Raw genomic sequence first — 12,235 nt, 5'->3', positions numbered from 1 at the left:
ATTGTCTTATTATTGAATTGTAATAGTTCTTTAATGCCCAAAAGAATTCAAAACAGGCTCTCCAAGATATATTTGTACAACCTATGTTCACGGGAGCACTGTTCACAATAGGCAAAAGGTAGAAACAACCCAAATGTCCATCGACCGATGAATGAATAAGCAAAATGTGGTACACACATACAATGGAATACATTCAGCCTTAAAAAGGAAGGAAATTCTGACACATGCTAGAACATAGATGAACCTTGAGGCATTATGCTAAGTGTAATAAGTCAATCACGAAAAGGCAAATACTGTATGAGTCCACTATGTGAGATAACTAGAGTAATCAATAGAAACAAAGCAGAATGGCAGTTGCCAGGGGCACCTGGGTGGTTCAGTCGGCTAAGCATCCAACTTCGGCTCAGCTCATGATCTCACGGTTCATGGGTTCGAGCCCCACGTTGGACTCTGTGCTGACAGAGCCCAGAGCCTGCTTCAGGTTCTGTGTCTCCCTCTCTCTCTGCCTCCCCCCCCCCCAATTCTCTCTCTCTCTCTCTCTCTCTCTCTCTCTGTCTCTCTCAAAAATAAATAAACATTTAAAAAAATTAAGAAAAAAAAAGAATGGCAGTTGCTAGGGCCTGGGGCAGAAGGAAATGAGCAGTTGTTTAATGGATGTAGTCTCAGTTTGGCAAGAAAAAAAAAGTTCTGGAGATTGGTTGAACAGCAATATGGATATACTTAACACTACTTAACTGTACATCTAAAATTAGTTAAGATGGTAAATTTTATGTTATGTATATTTTACCACAATTAAATTTTTTTCTTTTTATTTTTTTTATTTAGTGAACTCTACCCGCAACATGGGGCTCAAACTCACGACATTCTGAGATCAAGAGTCACATGCTCCATCGACTGAGCCAGCCGGGTGCCCTACAATTTAAAATTTTTTTAAATATAAGTTTATACATAGGTAGACACGAGTCCTCCGTTGCATATATGTTTTGCAGATATTTTCTCCAAATCTGGGACTCATCTTTTCATTTTCGTAAGGTCTCTTGAAGAACAAAGATTTTTAATTATGATGAAGTCTAATTCATCAATATTTTTACTTGATACCATAGACTTTTTGTGTTCTACTTAAGAAATCTTTGCCAAGAGTTGCCTGGGTGGCTCAGTCAGTTAAGCATCCACTCTTGATTCCGGCTCAGGTCATGATCTCACAGTCATGAAGTCAACTCCTGTGTCAGTCTGCTTAAGATTCTCTCCCTCTCTGCCCCTTCCCCCTGCCTCTCTCTCCCTTTAAAAAAAAAAAAAAATAGCCAACTCCAAAGTCACTAGCATTTTCCTTTATGCTTTCTCCTAGACGTTTTATGGTTTTAGCTTTCACATTAAAAAAAATTTTTTTTTGTAGTTTATTTATTTTGAGACACAGAAAGAACGAGCAGTGGAGGGGCAGAGAGAGAGGGAGAGAAAAAGAATCACAAGCAGTCTCTGTACTATCAGCATGGAGTCTGACTGTGGGCTTGAACCCAAGAACCAACAATGAAATCATGACCTGAGCTAAAATCAAGAATTGGACAATTAACGGACTGAGCCACTCAGGTGCCCCAAGCTTTTACATTTCGACTATGATCTATTCCAAGTTAATTTTCATATTTGGTCTGAGGTAAAGATAGAGGTTCTTTTTTATTTTTTTTCCGACGTGTCTATCCAGTTGTTCCAGCACCATTTTTTTTAAGTTTATTTATTTTTGACAGAAAGAGAGGAGAGAGAAAGAGAATGAGTGGGGGAGGGGCAGAGAGAGATAGACACAGAATCCGAAGCAGGCTCCAGGCTCCGAGCTGTCAGCACAGAGCCTGATGCGGGGCTCAAACTCACTGAGTGCGAGATCACGACCTGAGCCCAAGTCAGACGCTCAACCAACTGAGCCACCCAGGCGCCCTCCAGCACCATTTGTTAAAAAGATTATAATTCTACCCACTGAATTGCCTTAGCACCTTTGTCAAGTCAATTGACTATATGTGTGGAGGCCTATCTTTGGACTCTCTACTTTGTTCTGTTGATCTGCATGTCTGTCTTTAGATCAATACCACATTTTCCCAACTACTCTCACATAGAAGTCTTGTAACCAAATCACATAAGTCCTACTGATTTGTTCGTTTTCAAAATAGTTTGGCTATTCTGAGTCCTTTGCATTTGCATTTAAATTTTGAAATCTGCTTGTCCATTGCTAAAAATAAAGTAAAGCTTGCCCAGATTTTGATAGGGATGGTGTCATATCCATCAATTTGGAAAGAATTGACATTAATAATATTGAGTCTTTTGATCCATGAACATGGTATATGTCTCCATCTATTTAGGTTTTCATTAATTTCTCTCTGCAATATTTTGTAGTTTTCAGCTACAAGTCTTACACATCTTCTGTCAAATTTATTACTAAGTATTTCATATATTCATACTAATATAAATGTACTTTAAAATTTCAGGGGCTGCTGGCTGACTCAGTTGGTTGGAGCATGCGATTCTTGATCTCAGGGGGTCATGAGTTTGAGCCTCACATTGAAGGTAGAGATTAGTTAAAAGTAAATAAAAAGTTGGGGCACCTGTGTGGCTCAGTCAGTTGAACGTCCAACTCTTTTTTTTTTTTTTTTTTTTTTCAACGTTTATTTATTTTTGGGACAGCGAGAGACAGAGCATGAACGGGGGAGGGGCAGAGAGAGAGGGACACACAGAATCGGAAACAGGCTCCAGGCTCTGAGCCATCAGCCCAGAGCCCGACGCGGGGCTCGAACTCCCGGACAGTGAGATCGTGACCTGGCTGAAGTCGGACGCTTAACCGACTGCGCCACCCAGGCGCCCCGAACGTCCAACTCTTGATTTCGGATCAGGACACGATCTCATGGTTTGTGAGTTTGAGCCCCAAGTCAGGTCCTGCACTGACAGTGCAGAGCCTGCTTGGGATCTTCTCTCTTCCTCTCTCTCTGCCCCTCCCCAGTTCACCAACCTCTATCTCTCTCTCTTTCAAAAATAAATAAATTAACTTAAAAATAAATAAATAAAATTTTCTATTTCAATAAGAATGTTGCCGGTGTGTAGAAATCAATTACTTTTTAAATATTAAGCATCTGATCTGAAACTCAGTAAACTCACTTTCAGTGGCATTTTGTAGGTTCTTTAAATTTTTCTGGGGCACCTGCCTGGCTCAGTTGGTAAAGCATGTGACTCTTGATCTCAGGGTTGTGAATTCGAGCCCCACACCGGTGTGAAGATTGCTTAAAAAGAAAATTTAAAAAACAAATTTTTCTTGACAGACGATTATGTTGTCTGCAAGTAAAGACCGTTTTTCTTTTTATTTTCAACCTCTATGCCTTTTATTTCTTTGGCTTGCCTAATCGCCCTTACTAGAAACTCCCAGCACAATTTTAAATACAAATGGTAAGATCCTGACATCCTCTCCTTGCTCTTGATCTTAGGGAGAAGGCACCCAATTTTCACCATTAAGTATAACTTTAGGACATTAGTTTTTTTTTTTATAAAAGCCCTTTACCAGGTTGAAGAAGTTCTCTTCTATTTCTAGTTTGCTACAAGTTTTTCTCAGGAATGGATGTTGGTTCTTGTCAAATGTTTTTTCTGCATCTATTGAGATGATAAAATGGTTTATCTTTTTAAACTTATCAATATGGTGAATTACACTGATTACTTTTCAAATGTTAAGCAAACTCTTCATCCCTAGGATAACATGTATTGCATAATGATGTACTTTACTTTTTATATATTGTGGGTTTTGATTTGTTAAAATTTTGTTAAGCAGGTCATGTAGCCAGCTCAGTCAATGGCGTGTATGACTCTTGATTTCGGGGTTGTGAGTTCAAACTCCATATTTGATGTGGAGATTACTTTAAAAAGTAAATCTTTTTTTTTTTAATGTTTATTTATTTTTGAGAGAGAGGGAGGGAGGGGAGGGGCAGAGAGAAGGGAATGGAAGATTCAAAGCAGGCTCTGTGCTGACAGCAGAAAGCCTGATGTGGGGCTCAAACTCACAAACCGTGAGATCATGACCTGAGCTAAAGTCGGACACTCAACCAACTAAGCCACCCAGGAGCCCCAAGAAATTAAATCTTTAGAAAACAAATACATACATACATACATACATACATACATAAATTTTTTGTTAAGAATTTTTGGACCTCAGGGCGTCTGGGTGGCTCAGTCAGTTGAGCGTCCAACTTCAGGTGATGATCTCAGAGTTCGTGGGTTCGAGCCCCACATCAGGCTCTGTGCTGACAACTCAGAGCCTGAAGCCTGCTTCAGATTCTGTGTCTCTTTCTCTCTCCCTCTGCCCCTTCCTCGCTTGTGCTGTCTCTGTCTCTCAAAAATAAATAACTGTTAAAAAAATTTTTTAAGGATTTTTGCATCTCTATTCATTATATTGTTCTACAGATAATATATGTTCAGGGTAATGCTGGGTTTGAAGAATGAGTTGGGAAGTGTTCTCTTTTCTTTAATTTCTGGAAGAGTTTATAAATTAATATTACCTCTTCCTTAAATGTTTGGTAGAATTTGACAACAAAGTCATCAATATGTTACCTTTGTGGGAGGCTTTTTTTTTAATGTTTATTTATTTTTGAGAGAGACAGAGACAGAGCATGAGTGAGGGAGGGCCACAGAGAGAGGGAGACACAGAATCCGAAGCAGGCTCCAGGCTCTGAGCTGTCAGCACAGAGCCTGACACAGGGCTCAAACCCATGAACCGTGATGATGACCTGAGCCAAAGTTGGAGGCTTAAGTGGATTGAGCCACCCACGTGCCCTGAGAGGCTTTTTAACTACACATAAAATTTATTTAATAGATATAGAGTTATTTAACTTAACTATTCCTTCTCAACTGAACTTGATACTTTTATCTTTCTCCATTTCATCAAAAAATTTAATTTGTTGGATGCAGTTATTCATAATATTCCCTTATTATCTAGTTAATATCTGTTAGATCTGTAGTGATCCCTCTATCATTTCTGAGGTTGGTAACTTATATCTTCTTTTTCCTGATCAGGCTGTCTAGAGGTTCATCAATTCATTAATCTTCTCAAAGAACCCTATTTTTGTTTCATTTGTTTTTCCTACTGCTTTTCTGTGTTCAATTTATTTTTCTTTAATGTTTACTTATTTATTTTGAGAGAGAGAGAGCGTGAACAGTTGAGGGGCTCAGAGAGAAGACAGAGAATCCCAAGCAGGCTCCTTGCTGTCAGCACAGAGTCTGATGAGGGGCTCAAACTCACTGTGAGATCATGACCTGAGCTGAAACCAAAAGTCAGATGCTTAACCAACTGAGTCACCCAAGTGTCCCCCTTTTTTCTTTTCTTTTCTTTTCTTTTCTTTTCTTTTCTTTTTCTTTCTTTTCTTTTCTCTTCTTTTCTTTTTAATTTTTGCTGTGCCAACATTCCCTCTTTTTTTTTTACAAAGTTTATTTATTAATTTTGAGAGAGAGAAAGAGAGAGGGAGTGAGTGAGAGAGAGAATGAGGAGGGGAGGGGAAGAGGGAGAGGGAGAGAGAGAATCCCAAGAAGGCTTTGCACTCTCAGTGTAGAGCCTGATATGGGACTCCATCTCACAACCGTGAGATCATGACCTGAGCCAAAATCAAGAGTCCAACACTTAAGCAATTAAGCTGCTCAAGCGCCCCCTCTCTGTTTTCTACTTATTAATTTCTCCCCTTCTCATTATTATATCCTATCTTCTGCCTACTTGGATTCAGTTTGCTTTCACTTTCTGGTTTCATGACAGTGGAAGTTCAGGTAATTTATTTTCTTTTTTCTAATATAAGTGTTTAATGCTATAAATTTCCCTCAAGTACTGCTTTAGCTGCATCCCCCAAACTTCCATATTGTGTTTTCATTTCATTAAGATCAAAATCATTTCTAATCACTCTTGTGGTTTCTTTTAGACCTATATTTTATTTGGAAGTGCATATTTTTGTCCTAAAATGTGTGGAAATTTTCCAGATATCTTTCTGTTGTCAATTTATGATTTAACTCTATGTGATCAGAACACTTTTAAATATATTGATACTTATTTTATTGCACTAGATATAGTCTTCTGTAGTATTTCATTTGCACCTGGAAAGAATACATATTCTGCTGTTGTTGGGTAGAGTATTCTATAAACGTCAGATTAAGCTGGTTGAGTGTTGTTCAAATCTTCTATATTCTTACTGACTTTTTGTCTAGGTGTTTTATCAAATATGTTGAATGTGTTGAAATATTTTACTATAATTATATATTTGTACATTTCTTTTTGTGGTTCTATTAGGTTTTGCTTCATGTATTTTGATACTGTTTCTAAATGCATAACCACTTAGAACAGTTATGACTGATTAGTGAATTGACCCTTTATCATTATGTAATGACCCTCTTTATTCCTGGTAATATTCTTACTCTTATATCTATTTTCTTTTTAATTTTTTATAATTTTATTTGAGAGAGAGAGTGAGTGGGGTAGAGTGACAGAGGTGAGAGAGAGAGAGAGAGAGAGAGAGAGAGAGAGAGAGAGAGAGAGAGATTCTTAAGCAGGCTCCACGTTCAGCACAGAGCCCAATGTGGGGCTCAATCCCACAACTCTGGGATTGTGACCTGAGCCAAAATCAAGAGTCAGATGCTCAACCGACAGACCCACCCAGGCACCCTGTGATCTACTTTCTTCTGAGTACTGTTAGCATAATATATCTTTTTATATCCCTTTACTTTTAACATATTTGTGTTTTCATATCTAAAGTATATGCTTTATAATCTTATAAATAGTATATATTTGGCTCTTGTTTTTTTAAATCCAATCTTACAATTTCTTCCCTTTAATTGGAGTATTTAGGCTACTTACACATAATGTGATTATTGGTATGCTTAGGTTAAGTCTACATGTTGCTGGGCTTTTTTGTCTCACCTATTCTTTGTTCCCCTTTTCCTCTTCTTCTGCCTTCTTTTGAATTATTTGAGCATTTGTTATTTTTTATGTTTATTTAAAAATTTTTTTATGTTTATTTATTTTTGAGAGAGAGACACAGTGTGAGCAGGGGAAGAGCAAAGAGAGAGGGAGACAGAGAATCTATCTGAAACAGGCTCCACACTGTCAGCGCAAAGCCTGCATGGGGCCTGAACCCACAAACAGTGAGATCATGACCTGAGCTGAAGTCAGACACTCAACCGACTGAGCCACCCAGGTGCCCCTTGAGCATTTATTATTATTTCATTCATACAGTAGCATGGCTAGCAATAAATTAACCATACACAGAAATGACTGAGAACCACATAAATCTATCCCACTAAACCCACACTCAACGGATTTCCAGCACAACTTTCCTTCAGTTACCTCACAGAAGCCCGCAGCCATTCCAACGTCACCCAACACAAGCAAAAGTATTACCATGAGGAATTCAAAGTGGAAAGAGGCAGCAGCCTCAACGGATTGTAGTTAAAATAACTTGTGTTTTCAAATTTTGCACACATGATCATGTAAGCACATTGCATTGGAAGGATTACTTGAAGCATCTGCCCTCCTGCAGTAGACTGTGTACAACCTATAAACAGTATAAGACTGATGTGCCTTGGCCCTTGCACACGACATCATATCCAATAAACGTTTGTTAAATGGCTGTGTAAGCAAGTGAAATGAGCCCTAGACTGAAAGTCACAGAACCTGTGTTTGAATCTAACTCTGCCACTAAGCCCCAGGACCTTGAGCGTGTTACTTAACTTTCCTTGATCTTCAGTTTCATTTGTTTGTAAAAGCCCTTTTTAAAACATCATTGTATTTTAATGATTTTTTTTAACCTAAGGAATCTATCCATCCATATGGTTTGAAAATTAAACAGTACTGGGGCGCCTGGGTGGCTCAGTTGGTTGGGCGTCCGACTTCGGCCCAGGTCGTGATCTCACGTCCGTGAGTTCGAGCCTCTCACGTCCGTGAGTTCGAGCCTCTCACGTCCGTGAGTTCGAGCCTCTCACGTCCGTGAGTTCGAGCCTCTCACGTCCGTGAGTTCGAGCCCCGCGTCGTGCTCTGTGCTGACAGCTCAGAGCCTGGAGCCTGTTTCAGATTCTGTGTCTCCCTCTCTCTCTGACCCTCCCGCATTCATGCTCTGTCTCTCTCTGTCTCAAAAATAAATAAACGTTAAAAAAAAAATTAAAAAAAAAAAAAAGAAAATGAAACAGTACTGAAAGGTTTATAATGAAAGGCTCTACCCCTCTCCTCCTAACCACCAGTCCGGCTCCCAAGAGGCAACCACTTTTTCTTTTACCTATTTCTCCTAGTTACCTATGGTTTTATAAATAATGTGCTTCTACAGCAATTTCTCCCTTTATCAGTTTTAAACATTATCCAGTGGTGTCTTCCCATGACAAGTGATGGATTAACATATACCACCGCCAGAATTCTTCTCTCTCCCTACCCCAAGAGAATTCTATCTGTGGTGACCTTTGTAAAGTCAAGTAATACACACAGCACTTTTTCTGTTGTTCCATAATCTATAGACAGTACGGCTCGATATCCCACTGTGTAAAATGAGGACATTAGGGCCTTTCCTTTCCCGTTCAGCTCTCTTCTACCTCTCAGCTTCCCTGTATGCATTTTTTAATTGTCAAGGTTGTTCACATTAAATTCTGTCCTGTGACCATAATTAAAGCTTCAAAGCTTTGACTACAGGTTGATTCTAATATATAGTGTCTGCATTATTATCAGCTAGGGGAATATCAGTTTTTCAGAGCCAACTGGGTACTATTACATTTCCTTTCTTCGAGAGCTGTTTGTTTTTCCTAGAGTTTGCAATTATTTTTGTTTTCTAATTACTTCTGATAATATTTTCCTTAATTTATCGTCACTCAGCTCTGGCCAGGTTCACGTCTCTGTGCTCTTCATACACTTGTGGTTATCTCTATCACTGCTCCATCATATCATACGGTTTATTGATTTCACTTTTTTTCTTCATAGAGCCCTCTGTTCTCCGATTCCAATTTGCTCTAGTTGTTCTTTGGGTTGCTGGTACTAGTGCTGTTCTCCACCCAGATGTGATAGTAGAATTGCAAATGCCTGACCCCTTTGAAGTTAGGTCATGTGATTTGCTTTGGCCAAGTTACATCTTTTCTTTTAGTTGGAAGCTCTAAGAGTCAGTGCATGGTTTACCTCTTTCCTTTATCTCCTCCATGGTGATGTGCAGCATTCAATACTGGAATTCAATACTGCAGCATTCAGTCGTGGAATGAGAACGTGGAGTAGAGTCCCTAGCTGGCCTCTGATGGACACATTGGCGTGAGTGAGAAATAAAGCTTTGTTGGGTTAAACCACTGAGACGATGGGAATATTTGTTACCTCTTCATAATCTAGCCTTTCCCAACTGACATGGAGATTACCAGAAGTGGAATGCTATTGTAACACAACCCAAAATATGTGGCATTGACTTAGCATTGGAACAGGGAGGGGCAAATAAATTATTATCAGAGTCTGTGATGAAACACTTAGTGAAACTATGTCCCGCGTAAGTAGGAGGGCAGCTCATGGGTCTAATAAACTTGTAGCTCAATGAAAGAGGTTGGAAATAGAACATTAGCAGTGTGTATTGATTGCTGTTAGCTATATGTGGCAAGGTACTCCAAGAAAGATATGCTTTAACAAAATAATTAGCTGGTTTACAAGTAAGAATGAAATGGAACAGAAAGAGTCGAGAGAGGGACTTTCAAGATTGCTTCTCAGTCCCAATCTATAAAAGATGAAACTGAGAAGAATTTTGAGTGGAAAGGCTAAGTGAAAACAGAAAAATTGCCATCACCCCCTTATTAAAACCCCTAAGTACATTGGGGCGCCTGGGTGGCTCAGTCAATTAAGCGTCCGACTCTGGCTCAGGTCGTGATCTCGCGGTTTGTGAGTTTGAGCCCCGCGTCGGGCTCTGTGCTGGCAGCTCAGAGCCTGGAGCCTGCTTCGGATTCTGTGTCCCCCTCTCTCTCTGCCCCACCCCTGCTTGTGCTCTGTCTCTCTCTGTCTCTCAAAAATAAATAAATGTAAAAAAAAAAAAAAAACAAACCCTAAGTACATTATGGTGTCAGTATCACAGTAAAGGTCCAGTTAAAGGCATGGCACCCAGTAAATCTTTCAATTGGACAAAATAGCTCAGAAAAGGTAACTAGAGATGGGGCTCTCCCACTGTATCTGGTGTAGTTAGGAAAACAGAAGCCACCCCAAGAGTCTCAAGATTTAATTCAGGGTATTAGCGTTATATAGTGTTGGAAGTCTGAAATAATAAAATGATAGTAGTAATTGCCAAAGCGGCTACTATCTTCAGGGCCGGAGAATAACAGGAAGAGGTATGGTTAGCAGAACTAAGGTTTGAGAAACCCCACCTGGCTGCTACTCAGACTGCCAGCGGGGGACCACGGGCTAGTGTGCGGACATCTGAGAAGGACACCAAGCCTCTGGTGATGGGACCGCTGAGGAACCAGTCTTCGCTAAGAGGCGTGGCTGGTTGGTACTGAAACTTTTGAGGGGTCGTGCATGACGTGCCTGAAGCTGAGAGAGCCAAAAGAAGCTGAAAGCCGAAGCTACCGCTGTTCTTTGCTCTTGGAAAGATGCTAGTCAGTGCTGAAATTAGAAAGAAAGTCCTGTTTCCCCTTCTGCCACCTTTTCATCTCCTGCCAATTCTCCCACTGGAAAAACCTAACAGGAAGCCATCAGGCAAGGACACCTGGAAAGTTATGTTTGCTGAGTTCCAGTCAACACAAACCAAAATATACAAGGGTACACTTGGAGCTGAGAGACAACAGAAAAACAACCAGCACATGCAACAAAGCACGCTGGCCCCAGATACCCACATTTCAAAAGACGAGGTATGGGAGTGAGAAAACAAAGAAGCATAGCAAATCTAAGAATATCTAGAAAAGAACTCTGGGTGTGGCTTAAAGGCTATGGAACTGACCAGAAACAGATAAGAAGCCAGCTAAGCTTGGGAGAGAGTTCTAGTCTCAGAAGAACTGCCAGCTTGGGCCAAGAGACTGTAACAATTAAGTAATAAAATCGCCCTTGGGTCTCTAGCCATCTGTGGGCAGAAAGTTGACTGAGAAAATGACCCAATCCCCAATCCATGTATATTTCCCAACAGTATCTTCAGCTGTGGCCAAGGAAGATCATGGGAAAGGAACATCCTCAGAGACAGCCCTGCAGAGGAGTCTCAGAGAACAATGCATAAGGGAGATGTCCCCAGGAAGTAGAACCTGGGCCTCCCCAAAGATTATTTCCCACCTCTGTGGAAGGGGGCCCTAAAAATGTCTGCCTGCTGGAATTTCAGAACTGCTAGCAGTCACTGTCCACTGTTGTATATCTCTCATCATTTCCCTTTCTGAATAAGAGCGTTAATTACAATTACTATGTATGGGTTCCACAATTTATATTGGGAGTAGGGGATTAGCAGGTATCATACGTTCATTTCTCTGGTTTCATTTCCCTAGGTTAAGATAAGCCACATCTGGACCTGACTTAGAGACCTCTGTGCACCATCCAGAAACCCTGGGCTTTAATTCGATGCTACAGTTGAAAGGCATTTGTGGGTTAGCTGCCTCAGGGAGGAGAGGCTGTGGCTCCACACTCTTGTCAGTGCTTGGTATTGTCAGGGTTTGGGATTTGGGCCATTCTAAAAGATGTGTAATGACATCTCATTGTTTTCATTTCATTTCCCTTATGACGCATGTGGTAGAGTATCTTTTCATATGCTTCTTTGCTCAGAGAGGTTAAGTACTTTGCCTGAAGTCACACAGCTAAGAAATTAACAGCTGGCATTCAAACCCAGGACATCTGACTGAAAGCTATGGAGGAAATCTCTATAATCTGTAACCTCCAAAGAGGTAACTCCTCTTTGGGTCCTCAAAGACTCCTGGGCAAGGCACTTGGCCTTGGTCCTCCTGCTCCAGGACAAGGCGCTTGGCCCCTCCGGGTTCCTGTTTGTTCATTGGCAAAACGGGTAGACAAGGATTACTGCCCCACCTACCTGTCGGGACTGTTGGGAGAGTCAGCTGAAGCCATGGATGGGAAGGAGGCTCTAAGCTGCAAAGTGAGGCCGCAGGGGTAGCAGAGGAGGCCGGGGAGCTGGGCCACCTCTCCCACCTTCACTGCCAGCTTCCTGGAGCAGCTTCTTCCCAGGAGTTGGGGGACACCCAGGCTAAGCTTGGGAGAGGCTGTCCTTCCTGAGCCCTGTGTCCAGGTGTGGCACAGAATCAGACGTGGCCCAGT

The sequence above is a fragment of the Prionailurus bengalensis genome, chromosome C1 (genome assembly GCF_016509475.1).
Source record: "Prionailurus bengalensis isolate Pbe53 chromosome C1, Fcat_Pben_1.1_paternal_pri, whole genome shotgun sequence".
NCBI lineage: Eukaryota > Metazoa > Chordata > Mammalia > Carnivora > Felidae > Prionailurus > Prionailurus bengalensis.
The sequence above is the reverse complement of the archived record's forward strand: the minus strand, read 5'-3'. Positions refer to the sequence as shown.